The sequence below is a fragment of the Phyllobates terribilis genome, unplaced genomic scaffold, assembly GCF_046119375.1.
Source record: "Phyllobates terribilis strain yellow unplaced genomic scaffold, ASM4611937v1 Scaffold_1__5_contigs__length_1240528914, whole genome shotgun sequence".
Classification (NCBI taxonomy): domain Eukaryota; kingdom Metazoa; phylum Chordata; class Amphibia; order Anura; family Dendrobatidae; genus Phyllobates; species Phyllobates terribilis.
The window spans coordinates 187,920,917-187,941,413 of NW_027362761.1; the positions used below are offsets into that span (position 1 = coordinate 187,920,917).

General features: G+C 46.7%; 1 protein-coding gene across 4 annotated transcripts in view; it reads left to right on the forward strand.

The window, feature by feature from the left end:
* The window catches only part of PCSK5 (proprotein convertase subtilisin/kexin type 5), a 955,602-nt gene that overhangs the window by 286,334 nt on the left and 648,771 nt on the right, over window positions 1–20,497 (forward strand). The window lies entirely within an intron of this gene.

Sequence of the window (20,497 nt, forward strand, 5' to 3'; positions counted from 1 at the left end):
GAGCAGGAGAAATTGCCGTCCGCACAGCAGGGGAACAGCTGACGTTACTGAACCCCAATAACACGGCAGCAAGTGTTGACTGTGCAGGCGGCACTTCCGAGCGCCAACTGGCGGTGTTGGAGCTCAGGGATAATACTGAAAACAGAGGAGCCAGAGGTGTAATTGGAGCAACTTTAAAATCTGTAGTAGTGAGAATGTGGACAGAGCAGGAGAAATTGCCGTCCGCACAGCAGGGGAACAGCTGACGTTACTGAACCCCAATAACACGGCAGCAAGTGTTGACTGTGCAGACGGCACTTCCGAGCGCCAACTGGCGGTGTTGGAGCTCAGGGATAATACTGAAAACAGAGGAGCCAGAGGTGTAATTGGAGCAACTTTAAAATCTGTAGTAGTGAGAATGTGGACAGAGCAGGAGAAATTGCCGTCCGCACAGCAGGGGAACAGCTGACGTTACTGAACCCCAATAACACGGCAGCAAGTGTTGACTGTGCAGACGGCACTTCCGAGCGCCAACTGGCGGTGTTGGAGCTCAGGGATAATACTGAAAACAGAGGAGCCAGAGGTGTAATTGGAGCAACTTTAAAATCTGTAGTAGTGAGAATGTGGACAGAGCAGGAGAAATTGCCGTCCGCACAGCAGGGGAACAGCTGACGTTACTGAACCCCAATAACACGGCAGCAAGTGTTGACTGTGCAGACGGCACTTCCGAGCGCCAACTGGCGGTGTTGGAGCTCAGGGATAATACTGAAAACAGAGGAGCCAAAGGTGTAATTGGAGCAACTTTAAAATCTGTAATAGTGAGAATGTGGACAGAGCAGGAGAAATTGCCGTCCGCACAGCAGGGGAACAGCTGACGTTACTGAACCCCAATAACACGGCAGCAAGTGTTGACTGTGCAGACGGCACTTCCGAGCGCCAACTGGCGGTGTTGGAGCTCAGGGATAATACTGAAAACAGAGGAGCCAGAGGTGTAATTGGAGCAACTTTAAAATCTGTAGTAGTGAGAATGTGGACAGAGCAGGAGAAATTGCCGTCCGCACAGCAGGGGAACAGCTGACGTTACTGAACCCCAATAACACGGCAGCAAGTGTTGACTGTGCAGACGGCACTTCCGAGCGCCAACTGGCGGTGTTGGAGCTCAGGGATAATACTGAAAACAGAGGAGCCAGAGGTGTAATTGGAGCAACTTTAAAATCTGTAGTAGTGAGAATGTGGACAGAGCAGGAGAAATTGCCGTCCGCACAGCAGGGGAACAGCTGACGTTACTGAACCCCAATAACACGGCAGCAAGTGTTGACTGTGCAGACGGCACTTCCGAGCGCCAACTGGCGGTGTTGGAGCTCAGGGATAATACTGAAAACAGAGGAGCCAGAGGTGTAATTGGAGCAACTTTAAAATCTGTAGTAGTGAGAATGTGGACAGAGCAGGAGAAATTGCCGTCCGCACAGCAGGGGAACAGCTGACGTTACTGAACCCCAATAACACGGCAGCAAGTGTTGACTGTGCAGACGGCACTTCCGAGCGCCAACTGGCGGTGTTGGAGCTCAGGGATAATACTGAAAACAGAGGAGCCAGAGGTGTAATTGAAGCAACTTTAAAATCTGTAGTAGTGAGAATGTGGACAGAGCAGGAGAAATTGCCGTCCGCACAGCAGGGGAACAGCTGACGTTACTGAACCCCAATAACATGGCAGCAAGTGTTGACTGTGCAGACGGCACTTCCAAGCGCCAACTGGCGGTGTTGGAGCTCAGGGATTACAGTTCAGGTGGTAGAAACATGAACACAACAGGAGACCTGGATACTGTTGCCAACCAATTATTTATTCTGGAAGAGGACTGGCAAATTCATGAGAGATCCAGGCCTTGTTCATTTTGAGAAAAGTAAGCCGGTCAACGTTATCGGAGGATAGTCTGTTAGTACACCACCTGCGGCACTAAAGACGCGTTCCGATAATACACTAGCAGCAGGGCAAGCTAGCACCTCCAATGCATACTGACTAAGCTCTGGCCATGTATCCAGCTTACAGACCCAAAACTTGAAGGGAGAAGAGCCGTCTGGGAGTACACTAAGAGGGCAAGACATGTAGTCTGTCACCATCTGACGGAAACGTTGCCTCCTGCTGACTGGAGCCGTCTGTGATGGTGTAGACATTTGTGGCGGCGGGGACACAAAACTTTGCCACATTTCGGCCATACTGGTCTTGCCTTGTGCTGAGGCGCTGCTTCTGCTCCCTCTTTGTGCAGAGCTTCCTCCACTGCCTCGACGCACTGAGCTGCTTTGTAAAGCACTAGCAGCACTGCTCTCGGTTGGAATGGAGAACATGATGGAATGCACCAGTGCGTCTTGGTACTCCCGCATTTTACGCTCCCGGTTCAACGGTGTTATGAGGCTTTGTAAGTTGTCCCGGTAGCGAGGATCTAGGAGGGTGGACACCCAATAATCAGCCGTGTTGAGAATGTGGGCGATGCGGCGGTCGTTTCTCAGGCACTGCAGCATGAAATCAACCATGTGCTGCAGACTGCCAACTGGCCAAGAAACGCTGTCCCCTGCTTGAGGCGTGATCTCTGCCTGCTCTGCATCACCCCACCCTCGCTCTAGATACTGACTACTAGAGCATTGTGTACCTCCCTCCTCTGGACAGATGTCTTCCTCATCCATTGACTCCTCCTCATCCTCCTCACAAAGTGTCCCCTGCCTAGGCCTTTGTGAGGAACCACGTTGCGCAGACTGTAGAGAAGCAGGTGGCATTTGTGACTCCTCATCCTCCACCTCTTCCAAAACCTCGTCCCTTAGTGCTTGCAGTGTTTTTTCAAGCAGGCAGATAAGGGGGTTAGTCATGCTGACTAGTGCATCATCTGCACTCGCCATCCGCGTGGAATAATCGAAGGTACGCAAAACGTGGCAAATGTCCTTCATAGAGGCCCACTCAGTGGTGGTGAAGTGTGAACGGCGCGCACTGCGACTTGTTTGCGCCTGCTGCAGCTGGTACTCCATTACTGCTGCCTGCTGCTCACACAACCTCTCCAACATATGTAACGTTGAATTCCACCTGGTGGGTAGGTCACATATGATGCGATGTTCCGGAAGACGTAATCGGCGCTGCAGAGCTGCAATGCGTGATCTTGCATTGCTGAAACGCCGCAAGTGAGCGCACTCTATGCGGACCTTGTGAAGCAGTGCATCAAGATCCGGATAGTCCCTCAAAAAACTCTGCACGACCAAGTTGAGCACATGTGCCAGACATGGGATGTGAGTGAGGTTGCCTAGGCCCAGAGCTGCCACCAGATTTCGGCCATTGTCACACACTACCATGCCTGGCTGGAGATTCGCTGGCACAAACCACACGTCGCTCTGCTGCTTGATGGCATTCCAGAGCTCCTGCGCTGTGTGGCTTCGATTCCCCAAAGAAATTAATTTTAATACGGCCTGTTGACGTTTGGCCACGGCTGTGCTCATATCGGTCATCATAACAGGTAACCGTTCACGGGTCGATGTGGAGGTAGACCGTGACGGCTCCTGCAGCGCTGATTCAGAGGAACTGGAGTATGAGGAGGAGTCAATGTGTACAGACTGGATTCCTGCAATCCTTGGAGTTGGCAGAACACGTACAGCGCCACTCTCAAGATCTGTACCCGGCTCCACAACATTTACCCAATGGGCAGTGAGGGAAAGGTATCGTCCCTGTCCATGCTTACTGGTCCACGCATTGGTGGTCAGGTGGACCTTGCTACTGACGGCGTTTTGTAGCGCATGTTTAATTTTTCCCTCCACATGATGTTGCAGGGCAGGGACGGCTTGCCTGCTGAAATAAAATCGGCTGGGCACGTTGTATTGTGGGACTGTCAATGCCATAAAGTTACGGAATGTGTCAATCTCCACCAGCCTGAATGATAGCATTTCAAGGGCCAGTAGTTTAGCAATGCAAGCATTCAGAGCCTGTGCTCGGGGGTGGTTTGCCGAGCATGGGCGCCTTTTCTCCCATGCCTGTGCTAACGATGGCTGTAGACTGGCCTGGGAGTGTGAGGATGACTGGGAAAGTGGTGCTGTGGGTGGAATTACACTGTGTCTCTGTACAACAGTGCCAGAGATTCTTCCATGGCGATCCTGTGAGGAAGCCGAACCAGCTGTGTGTGAGCTGGAGGAAGAGGCTACAACACGAGCTGAAGAGGTGGTAGGTGGCGCTGTAGGTTGGCCTAGGTCTTCAGTGTGTTTTTGTAACTCCACCACGTGCTTGGTCCGCACATGTTTCCACATATTTGTGGTATTGAGGTTGCTGACACTTTTCCCCCTTTTCACCTTCTGATTACACAGCTTGCATTTGACAAAGCAAATGTCATCTGCAACTGTGTCAAAAAAGGACCAGGCACTGCAAGTCTTGGGAGCGCCCGCTTTGGATTTTGGAACAGCCATGCTCCTAATGGGTGCCGAAGTGGAGGCTACAGGCAACCAAGTCTGCCCCCTCCCTCTCCCTCCTTTTTGGGCTGTTCGGGGAATCTCTTCCTCAGAGCTGCTCCCACCACCTTCCTGTCCCTCACGCCATGATGGGTCAAGGACCTCATCATCTACACCACCCTCTTCAAACAACTGCTTCTCCTGGGTAGTCTCGACAGCACAGTACGCACCAGAAAGTGGCACCTGAGTCTCATCATCAGATGCGTACTGAGGTGTGCTGCTGACCATAGGCACTGGCCCACCCGCCTCTTCAGATTCAGAGAGACAAAACGGTTGCGCATCACTGCATACTACCTCTTCTTCAAATTCTCGAATTCTGCTTGGCTGGCCCCCTCTTTCCAAGCCAAGAGATTCAGAGAACAGAAGTAGAGATGGCTCCTGTCCAGGGCTCTCTGACTGCCTGGGCAATTTGGCAGGTGGTGAAGAGACAGATGGGTGCTCTTCAGTGCTCAGGACCTGAGAGGATCTGGAACTAATTGAAGTCGATGCGTTAGCTGCCATCCATCCGACAACGGCTTCAATTTGGTCCTCGCGCAGCAGTGGGGTACGGCTAGCTCCTACAAAGCTGCGCATAAAGGACTGTTCCCTGGTAATACTGGGGGATGCGGAGTCACTGGTGCCCGCAGCAGGCACAGAATCCCCACATCCTCTCCCTGCAGGCACAGAATCCTCACGTCCTCTCCCTGCAGAAACTCCACGCCCACGCCCACGACCACATGCCTTACTCCCTGCCTTCTTCATCTTGGTAGACTGATAAAGATAGGCAGAAAAGTACTAAGGGCTTAGTGTGCTTATTCCTGAACAGCTGCTAACAGGTATAAGAAACACTAATTTTATAAAGTGTGGACTAGACTTTAATATGAGCTAATGTGGCCTACACAACTGTAAAGTGGAGTGTTTGGTGAACTTTATTTAGGTTTTTTTTGTCACAAAAAGACACTGGATGTGCCTAAAGATGTAATAACGATAGTATCACAAACTTTTTGTAGCTATTACAATGTAGGAAGGTAACCTACAATGCAATAGATGAGGCTGCAAAAAATAGGCTAATACTAATCTGGCTGGGGCTGCAGGGCCCAATGCTGCAGAAAGGCTCCTTTAACTACTCCTATATAGTGTGTTTGGAACCAATTTAGCTGAATACGGATGGAACCACCACACTAATAGGAGAAATCAGGAAAAATTATGAATTGGCAAAAAAGTACAATGTATGAGGCAGTGACACACACTGAGTGCACTACAACCAGACGTGGTGGAAGCACACACTACAGGGTGAGCTGCACTCACACCAGACCTTGCAGACAGCGGTGAACAGTACAGATGCAGAGCACTGTGCACTAGCGCTGCAAGACCAAAAAAAATTCTCTATCTACTCCTATATAGTGTGTTTGGAACCAATTTAGCTGAATACGGATGGAACCACCACACTAATAGGAGATATCAGGAAAAATTATGAATTGGCAAAAAAGGACAATGTATGAGGCAGTGACACACACTGAGTGCACTACAACCAGACGGGGTTGAAGCACACACTACAGCATGAGCTGCACTCACACACCAGACCTTGCAGACAGCGGTGAACAGTACAGATGCAGAGCACTGTGCACTAGCGCTGCAAGACCAAAAAAATTTCTCTATCTACTCCTATATAGTGTGTTTGGAACCAATTTAGCTGAATACGAATGGAACCACCACACTAATAGGAGATATCAGGAAAAATTATGAATTGGCAAAAAAGGACAATGTATGAGGCAGTGACACACATTGAGTGCACTACAACCAGACGTGGTTGAAGCACACACTACAGGGTGAGCTGCACTCACACACCAGACCTTGCAGAAAGCAGTGAACAGCACAGAGAACTGTGCACTAGCGCTGCAAGGCACAGCGATTTATAAAGTAGCTTGGGTAAAGCAGAATAGACCAAATAGGTAGCTAAAACTGTCCCTCAGAACAACAGCGTCCTATCCCTAACTGAATTCACAGCAGAGTGAGCTCAAAATGGCGGCGGCGGCTTTTATAGTGCATCATGACATCATTTCAGCAGCCAATCACAGCCATGCCATTAGTTAAGATGCCTACATGCCTAACAGGATGTGCCCACACTTCTTAGGATCCTCATTGGCTGAATAAAATGAAAATGGCTCATTGCATTATGGGAACTTCCGATTCCGGTATACGATATTGCAAAAGTATCGGAATTAAGTATCGGAATTCCGATACCGCGAATATCGGCCGATACCCGATATTTCAGTATCGGAATGCTCAATACTAGTCATCAGTGAATGGTCCGTGTGTCTGTTTTTATCATCGGTGTGTCATCAGTGTGTGGTCCGTGTGTCTGTTTTTACCATCAGTGTGTCATCAGTGTGTGGTCCATGTGTCTGTTTTTACCATCAGTGTGTCATCAGTGTATGGTCCATGTGTCTGTTTTTACCATCAGTGTGTCATCAGTGTATGGTCCATGTGTCTGTTTTTACCATCAGTGTGTCATCAGTGTTTGGTCCGTGTGTCTGTTTTTACCATCAGTGTGTCATCAGTGTTTGGTCCGTGTGTCTGTTTTTACCATCAGTGTGTCATCAGTGTATGCTCCGTGTGTCTGTTTTTACCATCAGTGTGTCATCAGTGTGTGGTCCGTGTGTCTGTTTTTACCATCAGTGTGTCATCAGTGTATGGTCTGTGTGTCTGTTTTTATCATCGGTGTGTCATCAGTGTGTGGTCCGTGTGTCTGTTTTTACCATCAGTGTGTCATCAGTGTATGGTCTGTGTGTCTGTTTTTACCATCAGTGTGTCATCAGTGTATGGTCTGTGTGTCTGTTTTTATCATCGGTGTGTCATCAGTGTATGGTCTGTGTGTCTGTTTTTATCATCGGTGTGTCATCAGTATATGGTCCATGTGTCTGTTTTTACCATAAGTGTGTCATCAGTGTTTGGTCTGTGTGTCTGTTTTTACCATCAGTGTATCTTCAGTGTTTGGTCTGTGTGTCTGTTTTTACCATCAGTGTGTCATCAGTGTATGGTCCGTGTGTCTGTTTTTACCATCAGTGTGTCATCAATGTATGGTCCATGTGTCTGTTTTTACCATCAGTGTGTCATCAGTGTGTGGTCCGTGTGTCTGTTTTTCCCATCAGTGTGTCATCAGTGTGTGGTCCATGTGTCTGTTTTTACCATCAGTGTGTCATCATTGTATGGTCCATGTGTCTGTTTTTATCATCAGTGTGTTATCAGTGTATGGTCCGTGTGTCTGTTTTTACCATCAGTGTGTCATCAATGTATGGTCCATGTGTCTGTTTTTACCATCAGTGTGTCATCAGTGTGTTGTCCGTGTGTCTGTTTTTCCCATCAGTGTGTCATCAGTGTTTGGTCTGTGTGTCTGTTTTTACCATCAGTGTGTTATCAGTGTTTGGTCCATGTGTCTGTTTTTACCATCAGTGTGTCATCAGCGTTTGGTCCATGTGTCTGTTTTTACCATCAGTGTGTCATCATTGTATGGTCCATGTGTCTGTTTTTATCATCAGTGTGTTATCAGTGTGTGGTCCATGTGTCTGTTTTTACCATCAGTGTGTCATCAGTGTATGGTCCGTGTGTCTGTTTTTACCATCAGTGTGTTATCAGTGTATGGTCCGTGTGTCTGTTTTTACCATCAGTGTGTCATCAGTGTATGGTCCATGTGTCTGTTTTTACCATCAGTGTGTCATCAGTGTTTGGTCCGTGTGTCTGTTTTTACCATCAGTGTGTCATCAGTGTATGGTCCGTGTGTCTGTTTTTACCATCAGTGTGTCATCAGTGTATGGTCCATGTGTCTGTTTTTACCATCAGTGTGTCATCAGTGTTTGGTCCGTGTGTCTGTTTTTACCATCAGTGTATCATCAGTGTTTGGTCTGTGTGTCTGTTTTTACCATCAGTGTGTCATCAGTGTTTGGTCCGTGTGTCTGTTTTTACCATCAGTGTGTCATCAGTGTTTGGTCCGTGTGTCTGTTTTTACCATCAGTGTGTTATCAGTGTATGGTCCGTGTGTCTGTTTTTACCATCAGTGTGTCATCAGTGTGTGGTCCGTGTGTCTGTTTTTACCATCAGTGTGTCATCAGTATCTGTTTTCACCATCATTTTGTGATTGAGGCCTTTGGCCACATTCGTATTTGGAGAGTTTTTTACCTCAGTATTTGTAAGCCAAAACCAGGAGTGGGTGATAAATGCAGAAGTGGTGACGTTTTCTATTATACTTTTCCTCTGATTGTTCCACTCCTGACTTTGGCTTATAAATACTGATGTAAAATACTGACCAAATACTGAACGTGTGAACATGGCCTTTCCTGCAGGAATTCATTTCTTCCTCTTAGCAATTCTGGCCCTCGCTGTCAATCAGACAATAAGGCCATTATAATACTACATTTATAGTTGTAATGAATTGATGCTAAAGCTTTGGAAGGAAGATAAAAGAATAGTAGTGATTTATTAAATAAAAGCTTTGGTGATTATTTGCTGGACCTCGTCAATGACAGGTCTTTATTCTAATGAATTTATCACATTTTTTTGCTAAGGTGGAAAGAGTGAGTGCACTATATAAAGAAGATAGCCTATAAGCCTTCTCAGGCATATTACTGGCCAGGTATACATGAGTGCTCATTTCCACCTGTACGGACTTATTATTAAGCGTCTGATATGCCATCTTCCATTGACAAGCAGTAAAATATCCTAAGTCTGTTGTCTTAACAATAATGATCTGAATATGCCAAGTGCTAGGGCTTATACATACGTCAGTATTTCACAGATACCACTTGTTCCTATAATACTCTAAGGGGCTGTTCCCTTGTCCGATTTTTTCCTCGGACCATGTGGTCTGTGCAAAATCGCGCAGACGTCCGATATTGACCCGAGTGTCGGATCAGAATGTGTAGTGCAAGTCTATGGATCCATGAAAAATCTGCCAGCATTCAGATGCCATCTCTGTGCTGTGCGGTTTTCACTTACTAATTGATAGGAGAAAGTGGAGAATTTTTTTTTCTCATCCACAAAAAAAAAAAAAAAACGAATGAAAATCATTGATAAAATTCAGTCCGTTTTTGTCGTATAGTAAAAGTACTGTCTTGTTGATGAGCCCTAACTTTTCTCATGAAATTATTGTTTTTTTCTATTGAGTTCAACACTACAGATTTTCTGAAAACGATAACATTGTACCCTGCCATATCGTGATCATTTTAGATAGCCACCTATCGCTAACTCTCGTCGCTTGCGGACATAAAAGCAAAGTTGCTGTGATCATTATCTATCTGCAAAGGGATTTAGCCATGGAGGATAAAAGGCGATGTTAAAATGCATCTCCCCATCAGAAAGTGGTATGCTGGACACTTTTCAAACATCTCTGGGGACCTGTGACATTTAAGAACAACAGTCTACTCCAAATGTCACAGCTCACGCAGAGTTAAACGCTGCTGGAATTCTGAGTGGAGTTGGGAAGTCAATTACCTTTCAGTGATATCTTCTTTTACTGCTGAAAATTTTTCATGTGTATGTTCACCCGTTCAGAAACATCATAAAGCAGAGCTAGGGGTATCCTGCACATAGAGTTTATTATAAAATCGTCTGTAGGCGCCACTACTGAAAGGCATATAATTCTGTAAATCAGTGGTCTCATCTGTTTTACTTTCAAGAACATGTGAAATGGCTTTCTATAAGGCTATGGCTACACAGTGACTTTGGCCGCCAAACAGGTCGCGTGGCCAAAGATCACTGGGTGATGCTGCTACATTACAACAGAATGGGGTTGGCATTGCGACTCCTCGAGGGCTGTAACAAGCAAGTTGCAAAATGTTGCAAAACGTTGTACCCGGTTCGATATTTTGCAGTTTGGTTATTGCAGTTGTGGTACCATAAGGGTTTATTTTACGCTGTGATGTAGCAGCAGCACATAGCAGTTTTAGGCCACATGACCTATGTTTTGGCCAAAATCCCAGTGTAGCCCCAGCAATACCCTTCGGATTTTTTGGAAGGGACTTCTATAAATTCTATGAAAAATTATTCTCATAGCTATTAGATAAACAATGCATGTTCTTGTGAAAAACACATGTGAAAAATATGTTCTTCCTGCTGACTGCAGCCAATCACTGACCTTTGATTAGCTGCAGCGCTTACAGGGTAAACCATACAGATGTTGATGCCAGTAGACCACAGGGACAAGTGCTGAGTATGGAGGAGTTGCACCACTCCAGTAGATGAGTATAAACTTTATTTCTTTCTTTCATCACTCTGGGCACATTAATATGGGCTGTCCAAATAATGGACAACCCTTTTGACTAATACAATGTATTGGTACAAATGTCAGATGAGAAGCTGCTTTTTTTTTTAGCCGTGTGACATTTCTTTAGATACATTTTGCCCCATTTCCCATGTTTGTGTTTGACCCCCATTGTGTGATGGACACCATTGTGATGGGTATGTTCATCTCATGGATAGTATCAGACACTGGTGACATTTGGACATCTTTTAGCTGTACTTTTACAGAGCACAGCTGATATTTTTATGAGGTTTTAGTGCTTGTGGTAAAAGCACTTTGCTTTTTCATGTTTTATGAGCACATTATACACAGATGTGCAGGCAGGAAAACATGAAGACATTGTTCTATGTACACACGTGGGCCAACTGAAGAAAGATCAGAACAATTGGCAATTACTAATTACTAAGCCGATAAAGTGATGAAGAACTTCCAGACATGGAGAAACTTCAACGTGTTACTCTTGTTATACACATACAGTTGTATGGTCTGATCCAGTATGACTAACTTAAATGAAAATTGTATGTGGACAGCACTTACCGCATTTTATTCAAATTAGCCATGAATAAAGATGATTGAATCTGTAAAGATTCAAATTGAGCAAATCATGTGGATTTTACAGGGAAATTTGATTTGCAGCAAAGTTATTCTCTGCAACTTAAATGTTCTTCATTGTGTACTGGAAACATCATTGCACAATAAAGTAGAATGTAAAAAAAAAATTACAGTGGGTACGGAAAGTATTCAGACCCCTTTAAATTTTTCACTCTGTGTTTCATTGCAGCCATTTGGTTAATTCTAAAAAGTTCATTTTTTGCTCATTAAAGTACACTTTGCACCCCATCTTGACTGAAAAAAAAACAGAAATGCTTCTACTCCTTCATTGGAGTCCAGCTGTGTTTAATTAAACTGATAGGACTTGATTAGGAAAGGCACAAACCTGTCTATATAAGACCTCACAGCGCATGTCAGACCAAATGAGAATCATGAGCTCAAAGAAACTGCCCAAGGAGCTCAGAGACAGAATTGTGGCAAGGCACAGATCTGGCCAAGGTTACAAAAGAATGTCTGCATTACTCAAGGTTCCTAAGAGCACAGTGGCCTCCATAATCCTTAAATGGAAGAAGTTTGGGACCACCAGAAGTCTTCCCGCCAAACTGAGCAATCGTGGGAGAAAAGCCTTGGTGAGAGAGGTAAAGAAGAACCCCAAGATCACTGTGGCTGAGCTCCAGAGATTCAGTAGGGAAATGGGAGAAGGTTCTACAAAGTCAACTATCACTGCAGCCCTCCACCAGTCGGGCCTTTATGGCAGAGTGGCCCGACGGAAGCCTCTCCTCAGTGCAAGACATATGAAAGCCTGCATAGAGTTTGCTCATGACGCGCCCCCTGGGCCGTGGGGTACTCGGTAGCCGGGCCGGTCGGTGCTGGGGGATGTCACAGTGGCAGTGACCCGGTCCGTGACCCAGGGCGGTCAATAAAAGGGGAAAAAGTAAAAGGGGAATAAAGTTTTTATAGATAATGTTCGTGACGTCACCTGTGGATGGTGACGCAGCAGAGTTGGTTCAGCTCTCCACAGGCAGAGCTTAGCTCCAGGGCAGGATACTGATGTTATGAGGTAGATGTTGCTATGCTGTGTAGTGCAGGGCTGGTGATGGCACAGCAATAATTCCAGGACACAGTGGGGTGCAGTCTTCAAGGTTTACTCACAGTTATCACGTTGCTCCAGGTTACAACTGCCAGCTTATAACCACCCACGTCGTCCTGCGTTCACCAAGGAAGTGGTTCAGCAGCTCTCAGGTATTTCAGGAGTACTTAAACGGGACCCCTTCTATGTTCCTTCCTCGGTCGTCTTCCTGCGCTGGCTCTCACCCTCCTGCCCTGCGCCTCACAATCAGTGTCCCAAGCCGGTAGCCTCGAATCTTGTCGGGCGACCTGCAGTCCCCTGGACCCTATGCGGCCACCTTTTCGGCAATATATTGTGGTAGTGGGCAGCTGCACCTTGAAAGTACAGTAGCCTCCGGTTATCTAGCTGAGCCTGATTCTTCTCCACTAGTTTAGGGGCCGGTCCCCTCTGCGACCTGATCCCTCCACATCCGTGTAGATTCGGGCGCACGGGTAGCTTCCTGCACTCACCGTGCCCCTGGGATCCCCTCTGTCTCTGGAGCCTTCCCTCTGCTCCCGTTCTCTTCTCTCAGTCTTTCCTGGGCCTCTCAGACTAGGCCCGCTCTCCTCTCTCCTGAGCAGAGCTCCTTATGAGCTCCCACTCCAGCTCTCTCTCCTCACACTGCACTCCTGCTCCCAGCACTGGAGCATGAGACTGGCTTGTTTTAGAACCTTCTACCTTCTTTTTATACTCTTCCTGACGGTGCTCCCCTGAACTGCTTCCTCCACCCACACCCACTACATGGTTCCCCTTCTCTTGGTTCCCCCTCTTCCAACCAGGGGGCAGGGCTCAGCATTGTACACGTGCATCTTGCCCCTGGCTGCTGGTCTAGAATGGTGTAGTGTTGGATGCTGGTGGGTGGGTCCCGGCCGTACTCCCTCCTTACCTGAGAGTGAGATACCACACCTCTGGGTGAGATGCAGTACGTCTGTGGCGACTGAACCCGCAGGGGCGCCACACTCACAAACACATGAAGGACTCCCAGACTATGAGAAATAAGATTCTCTGATCTGATGAGACGAAGATAAAACTTTTTGGGTGCGGTATTGATTGGCAGACACCCTAAATCAGGTCATGCATGACATTATTCAGTTCTTTCACATAGTAATGCCATTCTTAGGGTGTTTGATATGTGAACTGAGTGTACCAGCCACACAAAGCTGCAATCTCCTACTCTCCTCCTGAACTGCCTACTATATTGGCAATCTGGGCACAACAGGCCCACTAGAGTGTACAGTTATATGAAAAAGTTTGGGCACCCCTATTAATCTTAAGCTTATTGTTTTATAAAAATTGGTGTTTTTGCAACAGCTATTTCAGTTTGATATATGTAATAACTGTTGGACACAGTAATGTTTCTGCCTTGAAATGAGGTTCATTGTACTAACAGAAAATGTGCAATCTGCATTCAAACAAAATCTGACAGGTGCATAAGTATGGGCAACTCACCAGAAAAGTGACATTAATATTTAGTAGATCCTCCTTTTGCAAAAATAACAGCCTCTAGTCGCTTCCTGTAGCTTTTAATGAGTTCCTGGATCCTGGATGAAGGTATTTTTGACCATTCCTCTTTACAAAACAATTCCAGTTCAGTTAAGTTTGATGGTCGCCGAGCATGGACAGCCCTCTTCAAATGATCCCACAGATGTTCAATGATATTCAGGTCTGGGGACTAGGATGGCCATTCCAGAACATTGTAATTGTTCCTCTGCATGAATGCCTGAGTAGATTTGGAGCAGTGTTTTGGATCATAGTCTTGCTGAAAGATTCCCGGTGCCGGCATTGGCCACACAGCCCCAAAGCATGATGGAACCTCCACCAAATTTTACTGTGGGTAGCAAGTGTTTTTCTTGGAATGCTGTGTTTTTTTGCCGCCATGCATAACGCCTTTTTGTATGACCAAACAACTCAATCTTGGTTTCATCAGTCCACAGGACCTTCTTCCAAAAAGAAATTGGCTTCTCCAAATGTGCTTTTGCATACCTCAGCCGACTCTGTTTGTGGTGTGCTTGCAGAAACGGCTTCTTTCGCATCACTCTCCCATACAGCTTCTCCTTGTGCAAAGTGCGTTGTATAGTTGACCGATGCACAGTGACACCATCTGCAGCAAGTTGATGCTGCAGCTCTCTGGAGGTGGTCTGAGGATTGTCCTTGACTGATCTCACCATTCTTCTTCTCTGCCTTTCTGATGTTTTTCTTGGCCTGCCACTTCTGGCCTTAACAAGAACTGTCCGTGTGTTCTTCCATTTCCTTACTATGTTTCTCACAGTGGAAACTGACAGGTTAAATCTCTGAGAGAGCTTTTTGTATCCTTCCCCTGAACAACTATGTTGAATAATCTTTGTTTTCAGATCATTTGACAGTTGTTTTGTTTCATGATGCCACTCTTCAGAGGAGATTCAAACAGGAGAACAACTTGCAAGTGGCCACTTTAAGTAGCTTTTCTCATGATTGCATACACCTGGCTATGAAGTTCAAAGCTCAATGAGGTTACAAAACCCAAAAAAGTGCTTTAGTAAGTCAGTAAAAAGTAGGTAGGAGTATTTAAAACAAGAAAATGATAAGGGTGCCCATACTTATGCACCTGTCAAATTTGTTTGAATGCAGAGTGCACATTTTCTGTTAGTACAATAGACCTCATTTCAAGGCAGAAACATTACTGTGTCCAACAGTTATTACATATATCAAACTGAAATAGCTGTTGCAAAAACACCAATTTTTTATAAAACATTAAGCTTAAGATTAATAGGGGTGCCCAAACTTTTTCATACAACTGTATGTGCAAGGCCAGATTAGAGGCGTTGTGATAAACGAGCTTGGAGAATCAGTACAGTACAAGCACACACATGTAGTGTCCAGCAGAGATTGCGCTTTAATGAAATGTGGGTGGAGTTTATATACTCCTGCCTAAAAAAGGCTTTATGCCAACAAGCAACTGTTTTGTGGGATTCAGAGATAGTTTTGTCTAAGACTATGTGCCCATGATGCAGAAATGCTCCGGATTTTTTCCTGAGCGTTTATGCATCTCCTTGGCATTAAAAACGCATGCGGATTGTACATGCGTTTTTCCTGCCAGGGACATGCGGAAATGAAGCGTTAATTCACTGACATTTCTGCATGCGGATTGACAAGCGCTTTCCAAGCGATTAGCATCACTTGGAAAGTGCTTGTAGGTCACACTTTATAAATCCATGCAATCGGCATGGATTTATATAGTGTGACCGAGAGAATGTCAAAAAATAAATATATACTTGCCCTCCGATGGCCCGCGCTGTCTTGCTTCGCTCTGTCCCGGCAGTGGTAGAGTGAAGGACCTGCCGACGTCAGCGTCGTGTGACCCGTCACATGACTCTGACGTCAGCGCAGGTCCTTCATTCCATCGCGGAGTGCCGGGAAGCAAGGAGGAGCGCAGAAGGTAAGTATATATTTATTTTTTATTTTATTCTTTTTTTACAGCTTTTTTAATGGTACCTGGGTGTGGATGAGACTCTGCTCTCCTCTACACCCGGGTACCATCCGCACATTAGAACGCGCCAATTACGCAAGTACAGATGCTGTCTTGCGGAATTGGCGCGTTCTAATGCAAGTCAATGGCGGCGAAAACGCAGCGCTTCCGCAAAATAATTGGTAGTGCTGCGTTTTTTTCCGCAATGATAATCCGCAGTGGAAATTTCTGCAGCACATGCGGATTATCGTTGGGGAACATTGCAGCCCTTCTACCATGCGTTTCTGCAGCGTTTCTGCAGCTGCAAAAACGCTGCGGAAACGCATTAAAAACGCATCGTGGGCACACAGCCTAAGCGTTTGGTTCGATCCAGAATCTCAGGGACTTGGAATATGTAGGGAAGGTTTCTGTGTTAAAGTGCTGTGTGGTAGATTTAGGCTATGTGCCCACGTAGCGAACTTCAAGCGGATATGCTGCGGAATTTCCGCAGCGTAAACACTTGTGAAACGCTATGTAATCCGCCCCCATGGTCCCCAAGAGGATTCCGCAGGTTCAATGCCCATGCTGCGGATTCTTCCGCAGTGTTTTTGATGCGGGGAAAAATCCGCAGCATGTTCATTAATTTTGCGTTTCCGCAAGCGGAATTGCCTTTGCAATGCAATAAAAAACGCAAGGCAATTCCGCATGTGGAAATCGCGCGATAGACGCACGATAAACGCGTGCGGAATTCCGCATGCGTTTATCCGGCAGAGGACATGCAGAAATGAAGCAGAAAAATTCTGCTTCATTTCCTCAGCGTGGGCACATAGCCTTAGAGCAGGGGTCCTCAAACTACGGCCTGCGGGCCACATGCGGTAAACGGAGGACTTTTATCCGGCCTGCCGGGCTATGGGCGGAGGAGAGGAGAGCGGTGCCCATTGCCCGCCCTTCTCCCCCGCTTGCTCAGGGCCCCGGCAGGCGGATACTTACCTCTCCCCGTGCCTCCGCAGATCCGCTGTCTTCCTGCTCTGCGCTTCCTGTGACGTCTCAGGTCAGAGGGCGCGGTGCCATCACAGGCAGCGCAGAGCGGGACAACGCCGCCGCGACGCTGGAGTCCGGATCAGAATAGAGCAGCGGCAGCAAGTGAGAAGTGAGGTGAGTATTGGATTTTTTTTTTTTTTAATGTATGGAGGCATAGGTCATTATATGGGGGGGTGACATCCTGCATGGGGCATGATATCGGGGGTGACATGCTGCATGGGGCATTATATGGGGAGGGTGACATGATGCATGTGGCATTATATGGGGGGGTGACATGATGCATGTAGCATTATATGGGGGCGTGACATGCTGCATGGGGCATTATATGGGGGCGTGACATGCTGCATTATATGGGGGGGTGACTTGCTGCATGGGGCATTATAAAGACAGGGGAGTGATATCCTGCATGGGGCATTATATGGGGGGGTGAAATCCGGCATGGGGCATTATATGGGGGGTGACATCCTGCATGGGGCATTATATGGGGGGAAAGGGACATCCTGCATGGGGCATTATAAAGACAGGGGAGTGATATCTTGCATGGGGCATTATATGGTGTGAGAAAGGGACATCCTGCATAGGGCATTATAAGGGGGGGAACAGCCTGCATATGGCATTATAAGGGGGAAACAGCCTGTCTATTGAGGACCTATGCTGCCTATTGGGGACATTTACCTGCCTATTGGGGACCTATGCTGCCTATTGGGAGCAATTACCTGCCCATTGAGGACCTATGCTGCCTCTTGGGGACCTATGCTGCCTATTGGGGATATTTACCTACCTATTGGGGACCTATGCTGCCTATTGGGGACATTTACCTGCCTATTGGGGATATTTACCTGCCTATTGGGGACCTATGCTGCCTATTGGGGAAATTTACCTGCTTATTGGGGACCTATGCTGCCTATTGGGGACATTTACCTGCCTATTGCGGAGCTATGCTGCCTATTGGGGACATTTACCTGCCTTTTTGGGGACATTTACCTGCCTATTGGGGACCTATGCTGCCTATTTGGGACCTATGCTGCCTATTGGGGATATTTACCTGCCTATTGGGGACCTATGCTGCCTATTGAAATACCGGTTGATTTAACTTTACTTGTTCTTCATTTTAAATATTGTATTGGTTCCTGTATTGTTTTTTTTACTACAAAATAAGATATGTGCAGTGTGCATAGGAATTTGTTCATAGTTTTTTTTTAAAAACTATATTCCGGCCCTCCAATGGTCTGAGGGACCGTGAACTGGCCCCCTGTTTAAAAACTTTGAGGACCCCTGCCTTAGAGCTTAAAATGGGGACTGAAAAGACAAAATGGATCCTGATTTCCCACAGCTATCTGTGCATTTGTTGTAATGTCATCTTTTCACTTGCATTACTAAGCTTACATAACCAACTAGTGATGTGACACTGTGACATCACATTTTTTTTTACTTGTTAACCAAATGTATATTGTCTGGGGTTTCCTATCATTCAGTACTTTTTCTTTTACAGCATAAAAGCCTCATGAGACGTAGGCTGTTCTCACACACATTTATTTGAAAAAGGCTACATTTTTTAAGGCCTTTTCTGTTTGTTTCTTCAGCATTTTGATGTTTTTTGGTGTATGCAATGTGCCTTTAGGGTTAAATATCTTGCTCCACTGACACAGGCTCCTCTTCCTGTAGTCGGGCCTGCCTCCTCTCGGAGTCCTTCTCCTTTCCAGCATTGAGCCTGGCTTCCTGGGCTTTCTCCGCCATCCAGCGAGTCACCAGCTCTTGGTTGTCCTCTGTAGTCTTCCGCAGCTTCTCTTCCAGGCCGTTAGAGGTGATCTGCAGAGCGTCGCACTCGTCCTTCAGGGTTTGGGTGATGCGCTCCAGTTCCTGCAGGTTATTCCCTAAGTCCTGACACTCTGTCTGGAGTTCACCAATGGTGCGCTGATATTCCTCCAGCGATTCCTTGTTGGCCTGGATTTCTCTGTCCTTCTGCTGCATCTGATTGTTTAGTTCGATCACGGTCTGGGCGAGCTCTCCTCGCTTTCTATGAAGCTCAGACAGATCCTCCTGGTGCTTTATGTCCTGTAGTACAGCCTCATGTCGCATCCCATCCGGGCCTGGGCTGATGTCATGGCGGCTCTGCTCATACTTCTCCGCCTGCAGCTTTTCAGCCAGCACAGACTGAAGGTCAGACTTTTCAAGCAACCTGTTATACTGCAGGATGAGCTCCTCGAAGGCTTGCCTCTGCTCCCGGTCTCTTCTCCGCAGCTCCCGGGAGATGTGAAGCTTCCAGCCTGGGAGAGCCCCTGCCCTGTCGCCGGCAGCCATGGCGATGCTGTGTGCCCTCCTGCTCAGGTCTCCAGCGCTGGCACAGTGGTCCGGACGCACATGTAGCTGCAGCGCCCCCCGCGTTCTATAGCAGCACTGCGCTGTAGCTGTCCGGCCCCGTCTATCCGTCAGTCACTGCAGTCTCCACCTTCCTCTATGCTCCTCTGCACGATCCGTTCAACCTTCCACCATATCCGCCCATATCTTCCAAGGATCCATTCACCTTTCCATGATTTTAGGGTTAGTCACATTTTTATTTCAAATTTTACCCAAAAACTTTCCTAAAGGACTTGGAAAAAATACACCAGAAAAAATGCATGTTACAGTTGTAACAAGATTTAAAAAAGACCAATCATAAACGCTTGTAAAACAAAAACTGCTTGATATTTATGGCTTTTTTTCAAAGCAATAAAAATCCTGAAAGTGTGCATGAAGGGCAGGGCTGGCTCCAGGATTTCATGGGCCCGGGGTGAAAGAGTCTCAGTGGCCCCTTTAACACATACCACAATTCATGATGCACAGATACCGAAGAGAAATATATATATATAGTACAATGCAAAGATTTCACTTCTTACAATACATGAGCGATATCTATTGTAAATTCTACAATGGCTTAGAAACCAGCGAATCCTCACAGCGCACAGTACAGACCGGACAGTATAGTCCTCCATACAGTATTATGGGCCCCACCTAGTCCTCCATACAGTATTATGGGCACCACATAGTCCTCCATACAGTATTATGGGCACCACATAGTCCTCCATACAGTATTATGGGCCCCACATAGGGCTCCATACGGTATTATGGGCACCACATAGTCCTCCATACAGTATTATGGGCACCACATAGTCCTCCATACAGTATTATGGGCACCACATAGTCCTCCATACAGTATAATGGCCCCATATACTGCTTCATACAGAATAATGGACTCCATATAATGCTCCATACAAAATAATCAACCCCATATAATGTTCCATACAGGATACTGGCCCCCATAAAATGCTCCATGCAGAATACTGTCCCCCATATAATGCTCCATACAGAATACTGGCCCCCATATAATGCTCCATACGGAATACTGGCCCCCTTATAATGCTCCATACAGAATACTGGCTCCCTTATGCTCCATACAGAATACTGGCCCCAATATAATGCTCCATGCCTCCTGTGCCCCCCTATAATTCCCCATGCAGGTTGGACCCCCATATAATGCCCCATGCCTCCTGGGCCCCCATATAATGCCCCATGCAGGCCGGGCCCCCATATAATGCCCCATGCAGGCTGGGCCCACATATAATGACCCATGCCTCCTCGGCCCCCATATAATGCACCATGCCTCCTG